The sequence below is a fragment of the Antechinus flavipes genome, chromosome 4 (assembly GCF_016432865.1).
Source record: "Antechinus flavipes isolate AdamAnt ecotype Samford, QLD, Australia chromosome 4, AdamAnt_v2, whole genome shotgun sequence".
Taxonomy (NCBI): Eukaryota; Metazoa; Chordata; class Mammalia; order Dasyuromorphia; family Dasyuridae; genus Antechinus; species Antechinus flavipes.
Window position 1 is genome coordinate 1,028,036 of NC_067401.1, and position 7,234 is coordinate 1,035,269.

The 7,234-nt window shown below is 53.3% G+C and overlaps 1 protein-coding gene across 1 annotated transcript in view; it reads left to right on the forward strand.

The window, feature by feature from the left end:
* Positions 1-7,234, forward strand: part of ADARB1 (adenosine deaminase RNA specific B1) — a 127,833-nt gene that overhangs the window by 44,279 nt on the left and 76,320 nt on the right. The window contains exon 2 of the mRNA XM_051998285.1: positions 3,416-3,558. The gene's annotated coding sequence lies outside the window, so the exon portion shown is untranslated. The remainder of the gene's footprint in view (positions 1-3,415; positions 3,559-7,234) is intronic.

A 7,234-nucleotide genomic window follows, 5' to 3' on the forward strand; every position in this document is an offset into this window, starting at 1 on the left:
AATACTGGGGCTACAAAAAAAGTCAGTTCTGCCCTCCAGCAGTTCCTAATCCAATGGGGAGACAAGCAAACAAATATGTACAAAGCAAGTTTTATATGGGATAAATGGGAAACATAAAGAAGGCATGGAATTGAGGGAAGTTGGGAAGGCTTCCTAGAGGAGGTCGGATTTTTGTTGAGCCTTAAGGGAGCGGAGGAAGTTAGTAGTTGGAATAGAGAAGGAAGAGCATTCCAGAAAAAATGCCTGGAGCTGAGAGATGGAGGACTTTGTTTGTGGGTGAGGCAGGAGGCCATGATTATTGGATCAAAGAGTATATGTCAGGGACTAAGGTGTCAAATACTAGAAAGAGGGGAAGGGATGGGTGATGAAGGGCTTTAGAATCAACAGTTTATTTTGTATTTGATTCTGAATTTGATGGGGAGTTTCCAGAGTTTACTGAATGGTGGAGTGGGAGAGTGTGGTGTGGAGGTGAAATGGTTAAAATTGTGTTTTAGGAAAACCACTTTGGTGGCTGGCTGGGTTGAACTGGGGAGAGACTCAGGGCAGCAGATGGCTTAGCAGCTGTTGCCGTGGTCCAGATGTGAGGAGATGAGGACCTGTTCCAAGGTAGGGGTCAGAGCAGAGAAGGGGACAAATAAGGGAGACGCTCAGATATGAAAGCAATGAGATGCAGCAAAGGTGAAATCAAGGAGAGGTGCTGCAAAGGTGAAATCAAAGAGAAGCACTGCAAAGGTGGAACCGAGGAGAGAGGTGCTGCAAAGGTGGAACCGAGGAGAGAGGTGCTGCAAAGGTGGAACCGAGGAGAGAGGTGCTGCAAAGGTGGAACCGAGGAGAGAGGTGCTGCAAAGGTGGAACAGAGGAGAGAGGTGCTGCAAAGGTGGAACCAAGGAGAGATGATGCAAAGGTGGAACTGACGAGAGAAATGCTATAAAGGTGGAACTGACGAGAGAAATGCTGCAAAGATGAAACCAGGGAGAGATGCTGCAAAGGTGGAACTGACGAGAGAGATGCAGCAAAGGTGAAACCGAGGAGAGATGCTGCAAAGGTGGAACTGACGAGAGAGATGCAGCAAAGGTGGAACTGACGAGAGAAATGCTATAAAGGTGGAACTGACGAGAGAAATGCTGCAAAGGTGAAACCGAGGAGAGATGCTATAAAGGTGGAACTGACGAGAGAAATGCTGCAAAGGTGAAACCGAGGAGAGATGCTGCAAAGGTGGAACTGACGAGAGAGATGCAGCAAAGGTGGAACTGACAAGAGATGCTGCAAAGATGGAACTGAGGAGAGAGGTGCTGCAAAGATGGAACTGACGAGAGAGGTGCTGCAAAGGTGGAACTGACGAGAGAAATGCTATAAAGGTGGAACTGACGAGAGAAATGCTGCAAAGGTGAAACCGAGGAGAGATGATGCAAAGGTGGAACTGAGGAGAGAGGTGCTGCAAAGGTGAAACCGAGGAGAGATGATGCAAAGGTGGAACTGAGGAGAGAGATGCTGCAAAGGTGGAACTGATGAGAGAGATGCAGCAAAGGTGAAACCAAGGAGAGATGCTGCAAGATGGAACTGATGAGAGAAGAGGAGACACGGTGGTGCTCATGTGGCTGTGGCTCCTTCTGTCCTTTGTGTTATTGTTGAGTCCTTTCACTTGTGTCCAACTTTCCATGGCACCATCTGGGGCTTTCTTGGCAAAGACATTGGAGTGGTTGGTTGTTTCCTTCTCCAGTTCATTTTACAGAAGAGGAAACTGAGGCAAACAGGGTGATGAAGTGATTTGCCCAAGCTCACACAGACAGTAAATGTCTGAGACTGGATTTGAATTCAGGTCTTTCTAAATTCAGGCCCAGTGCTCCATTCACTGAGTTACCAGGCTGCCTTGCCACTTTTGAGTGGCAACTTTGTTTTGCTTCTATTTGCTTTGGTAAATGTGTTTCATTTCTACATGAGTGAGTAGTCCTTTGAGGGGCATGCTGAGGTTGGGAAAGAGAGATCAGGGTTCTTTGAGGGTCATTGTAAGTTATATGAATTTATTATTCACATTATAATAAATAAATTAATAAATGTCTTGGTCTCTGTGGAGCCCTTTTAGTGAGCTTTTCAAGGGACTGGTCTGCCTGTGGAATCTCAAGGTCAAAGAGTGTAGACTTTTAGTCCCTTTATTTTTATAATTCCAGTTTGCTTTCTAGGTTAGTTAAGCTAATTCACAGATTTGCCAACAAAGCCTCCGGGTGGGTGTCTTTACATGGAATCATACTGGAGGAGCAGTGTTCGTTTGGCCTCCACTCCTGGTTCTTGGGCCTTTCCCCCCAAATCCAGCCTCCTCCGCACCTCGGAAGAATCCTTTTACATGTGACTTTCTCATCTCTGTCCCTGTGGCCCCTTCATCTGGTGCTTGGTTCTTCCTAGAACTTTAATTTTAAGGAAAATTATTGCCATCTATATTATATATATGTAATTGTTAATAGGCATATATCAAAAATTAATATATACTATATAACATATAACACAAAATTGTTAATAGGCACATTAAAATTAACACATAATATACAACAAAAATTATTAATAGGCATAGATTCAAAATTAATAGATGATAGATAATACAAAAATTGTTAATGGGCACATATTAAAATTAACATATATACAACAAAATTATTAATAGGTATATATTAAAATGTACATGTAATATATAAAACAAAAATTGTTAATAGGCACCTGTTAAGATTAATATATAATATATAACACAAAGATTGTCAATAGGCACATATTAAAATTAACACATAATATATAAAACACAAATTTTTAATAGGCACATGTTAAAAATTAAGATAATACGAAATTGTTAATAGGCACATATTAAAATTAATATATAACATATAACACAAAGATTGCTTAAGTGACTGACCCAGGGTCCCTCAGCTAAGAGGGTCTGTGGCCGGGCTGGGACTTGGGCCTGAGTCCTGGTGGCCCCGGGCCTGGCGCTCCGGGTGCCCTTAGACCACGGCGCTGGAGGCTTGTCGTGAATCCGTTGCTATCAGCCACGTTCACAGTTCCTCCAGTTTGTCAGACTCAGTCACAGCCTCCCTCACTGGGCGCCTCCACGGCTGTGACGAGATCCCGTGGGAAGCTTCCTCTGCCTGCCCCACCTCAGGGCTCCTGGGGGGCCTTTCATGCCCTGCCCCCCTTCTCAGGCCCTTGGGGAGCCTTTCCTTTTCTTAGCTTAGACCCCCACCTCAGTATCTGTATATTGGGGTAACCAGCATGGGTAAGCTGGGACGCAGTGGGGGGGGGCTACTGGGCCTCGAAGGAGGCAAGGGGGCAAGTGCCCCTGCCCGATCTCGGCGAGCGCCCGGGGGCGAGGGTTGTGGTGATGGGCTCGGGCTCGGTTCGGGCTATTAAGTGATTGTTTTCTTCGGTCCCACAGAGTGAAGCTCTCCACCCCTGGCTCTGAGGTGTCTGACTGACCACCGGAAGCCGGCCAAGGAGCTTTCTGGGGCTCCTTCCAGGGCCCCTCCTTCGGGCAAAGGGGGTCGCCCCCGGGAACTGGAAAAGCACGCGGGGCTCCAGGTAAGGGCGCGCTATGGAAACATGCGGGGAAATCGCTTTTGGTCTCAGGTTAAGAAGCTTAAATTAATTGAGGAGCCGGGGCAGAGCCCCAGAGAGCTGGGGGCGGGGGAGCCACCAAACATCTGTGGCCGGTTAACTGTTGGGTCACCAGTGCCCCATGTCCGCTGCCACAGATGGTCCTGAGGGCCCCGACGGAGGCACTGAGCTGGGGCCGCAAATGCTCCCTCATGTCAGCCGGCCAGGAAGTGCCGGCTTCAAAGCCCGGGAAGCTCGCGTCTGGCCTTGGAAGCCGTGGGGGGAGCACGGCACAGATTTTACCAAGGGGAAGGTTGGAGTTTCCCGAGACGGCACAAGTATCACTGGGGATGTGGGTCCTGCCCCGGAGCCCACCCCTCGCCGGCCGCTCTTGGAAACAGCTCCTTCCTCAGCCTGGGTGGGACTTTGTCTGGGAGGGTCTGAGGAAGCCCGGGGCACGGATGTTCCGGGAAAGGGCAGCAGCCTCTGGCCGAGGAAGGGCACGGTCCCTCCAGGGGCCTTCCCGAGCCCTTTTCCAGGACGAGGGCCCAGGCTCTGAGGGCTGCGGACTGCCGCCTCCTGTTATGTTCTCGGAGCAGCCTCCTGTCAGTTGGGTGATCACCACGAGAGCAGCCAGGGATTAGGTCCAGTTCCTTTATTGTCTCCTTCTAAGTCTTGCCTCCTTTCCTGGGGCCAGTTGGCTTCCTTAGAGTCCAGATCCTTTATCTCCTTTCTGGGCTGGGCAGCTTTCTGGGGATCCCTGCAGTCCGGCCCTGGGCTCAGTGGGGGGCATGCAGGAGGCCAGGCCGGCCGCCAGGAAGGTCCAAGAGGGAATGGAACCTCTGCCCTTGGTCTGAGAGCTTCAGCTCCGACCGCGGCTCCTCTGCCTTCTCTCCGACTGTCTCTGACTCTCCCTGGCGAGGCTCCTGGCTCACCTGCCCCACACTGAGCACACGCCAACCATTATGTCACTAGGAAACGTTATTTGTTGTAGGATTAAACCGAGGCTAAACGAGATTTAACCCTTGTCTCCTGGTTTCCACTCAGCACCTTGTTCCCAGTTCTGGCCCACGCCAGCCTCCCAGCCCTGCAGCCCCGGGGGCCCTCAGCCTGCCAGCCCCACGGGGGTGGGGGGTCAAGGGGATCAGGGGTGCTCCGTGTCAGCCTCTCAGGCCTGCGCCCAGCTGTGGGCAAGGAGCTGCCCCGGGGCGTGGGGAGTCATCCACGGGGGCCGCCTCCCACTTAGCCAAAAAGCGATTTTCCCAGACCTGGGATGGACAGGTCAGCCAGGGCAGGGCCCAGCTCCTGGTCTCCAGACAGAAATGGGGCAGCCCCTTGGGCCGGGCAGAGGGTACCCCCCCCCCAGCTCTTCTCTTGCTTGAGATTCTGCCCTGCCCTCACCCCTTCCCATGGGGTCCCCCAAGCCTGCCCCGGGCTCTGCCCGCTTTTTTCACTTCCCCCCTCTCTTTCTCCGTCTCTGTCTCCCTCTTCTCTCTCTCTCTGTGTCTCTCCCTACCTCCCATTTCCGCTCTCAATCCCCAGCCTTTATTCAGAGCCTCCATATCCCACTGTTTCTCAGCTGCCACAGACCCAGGCCCCCTCCTCCTCTCTCCCCCAGCCCTGGGCACAGGGATTGTGGGTTGAGGGTGTGAGAGCTAAGCTCCTCCCCAGCATCATCTCATGGTCTCGGGTAGGAACGACGTCGGGTGCTGTGAGATGGCCACGTGACCATCAGACACCACGCTGGGAGGAGGAGCGCCCTGGCCCGGGCTTGGGGTCCCCCCTCCCAGCCTCCTACTTGTGGACAGTCATCTGGACCGGGGACCTTTACAAAGGGGGAAGCCCCCTTCCTCGCTGAGAGTCAGGGCCCCCTTTTGTGGCCCAACACCCCCACCTTGTGGCCAAAGGGGAGCGTTCGCCCGGCTCAGCTGCTGCTCGCCAAGGGTGGCCCTTTTGGGCATCCGTCTGCTTTGGGGCAGCTCAGGGCACAGACCCGAATTCGAATCCCCCTCAGACCCTGACTGACTGCTGGACCCCGGGCAAAACCCAAGTCTCCGTTCTCCAGGAGAAGGAAACGGCGACCACGGCGGTGACCTTGCAGAGAAAGCCCCTGTGGGTCACGGAGCGCTGGACGGGGCCGAGGGTGACAGTGGGTGGCTCTGGAGCCCAGGGGGTGTCCTGGCTCCCTGCGGGTCATCCCCAAAGCACCGAGTCTGGGCGCTGAGCCCCCAATGAGGGCCAAGGGAATCCCCGCCCTCGGAGCGGAGTCTGAGGCTTGTGGGGGAGGGGCCACGGGAGAGGGCAGCAAAGGGCTCAGATGGCCTGGGAGGGGGAGGAAAGGGGGGGGGGAGAGGAAGAAGTGGCCCATGGGGATCAGCGGGCTTTGAGGGTTTGAGGGAGCATCAATCCCTTAAATGGTCAAGATGAGGATGAGAACTGGGGAGACTCATGAGAGAGAAAGAGAGACAGAGAAAAGGAGGGGGAGAGACAGAGACAGAGAGAGACAGAGAGAGAGAGAGAGACAGAAAGACAGAGAGATGAGAGAGACAGAGACAGAGAGAGAGAAAGACAGAGAGAGACAGAGACAGAGAGATGAGAGAGAGAGAGAGATAGACAGAGAGAGAGATAGACAGACAGACAGAGACAGAGACAGACAGAAAAGAGAGAGACAGAGACAAAGAGAGAGAGACAAAAAGAGAGAGAGAAACAGAGACAGAGACAGAAGAGAGAGACAGGGAGAGACAGACAGACAGAGACAGAGACAGAGAAACAGAAACAGAGAGACAGAGACAGAGAGAGACAGAGACAGAGAGAGACAGAGACAGACAGAAGAGAGAGAGAGACAGAGACAGAGACAGACAGAGACACAGACAGAGACAGAGAGAGACACAGAGAGAGAGGCCCCCCTCCCCCCATCTCATACAGAATCCCTCCCGGTAAATTAAGCCGGTCCTTCCTCAGCCAGCTCCTCCTTCGAGGAGTCTTCGAGTTCTTATGCAACCAACAGGACCATCTGACACCCGAGCCTGTCCCTCCCGTGAGGTTTTTGGGATTCCCAAACAAAGGGATCGATCGTTATGTCGACTGCGGCTGTGGCAAAGATCCATTTGCCCAGAAAACCTAAGGGAGTTTCCGCTTTCTGCTGGGTCGATGGGAAGGATGAGGGACGCCCCACCCCCCAGATTTGGTCCCTGATAAGCTGAGATAGACCCCCTCTGCCTTGAGGGGACCTGGCTGCGGGCTCCTGCCCTCTCTGGTGACCGGGGTCCTGGGCGAGGGGATCGGGGGGTTGGGTAAGGAGCTGGCTCGGGGCCAGGAGGGGGCCAGACCCCAGGTCACTCTCAGATTCTCAGGCGCAAAGGGGGCATCGGCTGCCACTGGTGGAAGCCATGCTTCTAAGCCTAAAGGGCCAGACCCTCGGTGCTCGGCCCTAGTCCAGGTCTTCTGACTGAAGGTTGTCCGGAAAAAGGACATAGCCTGGAGTTGGTGCTGGAGGCAGGAATGAAGAGGCCTTGTGGGGAGTTTGGGGGAAAGCAAGCCCTCACGGAGCTCCCTGGACCCTCCGGGATCTCCTGGGATCCCCCCTTTGCTCCCTCAGGAGCCCCAGGCCGACCCCTTTCCTCCAGGCCTTTGAATGTTTTCCCAACTTTCAAAAACCAGC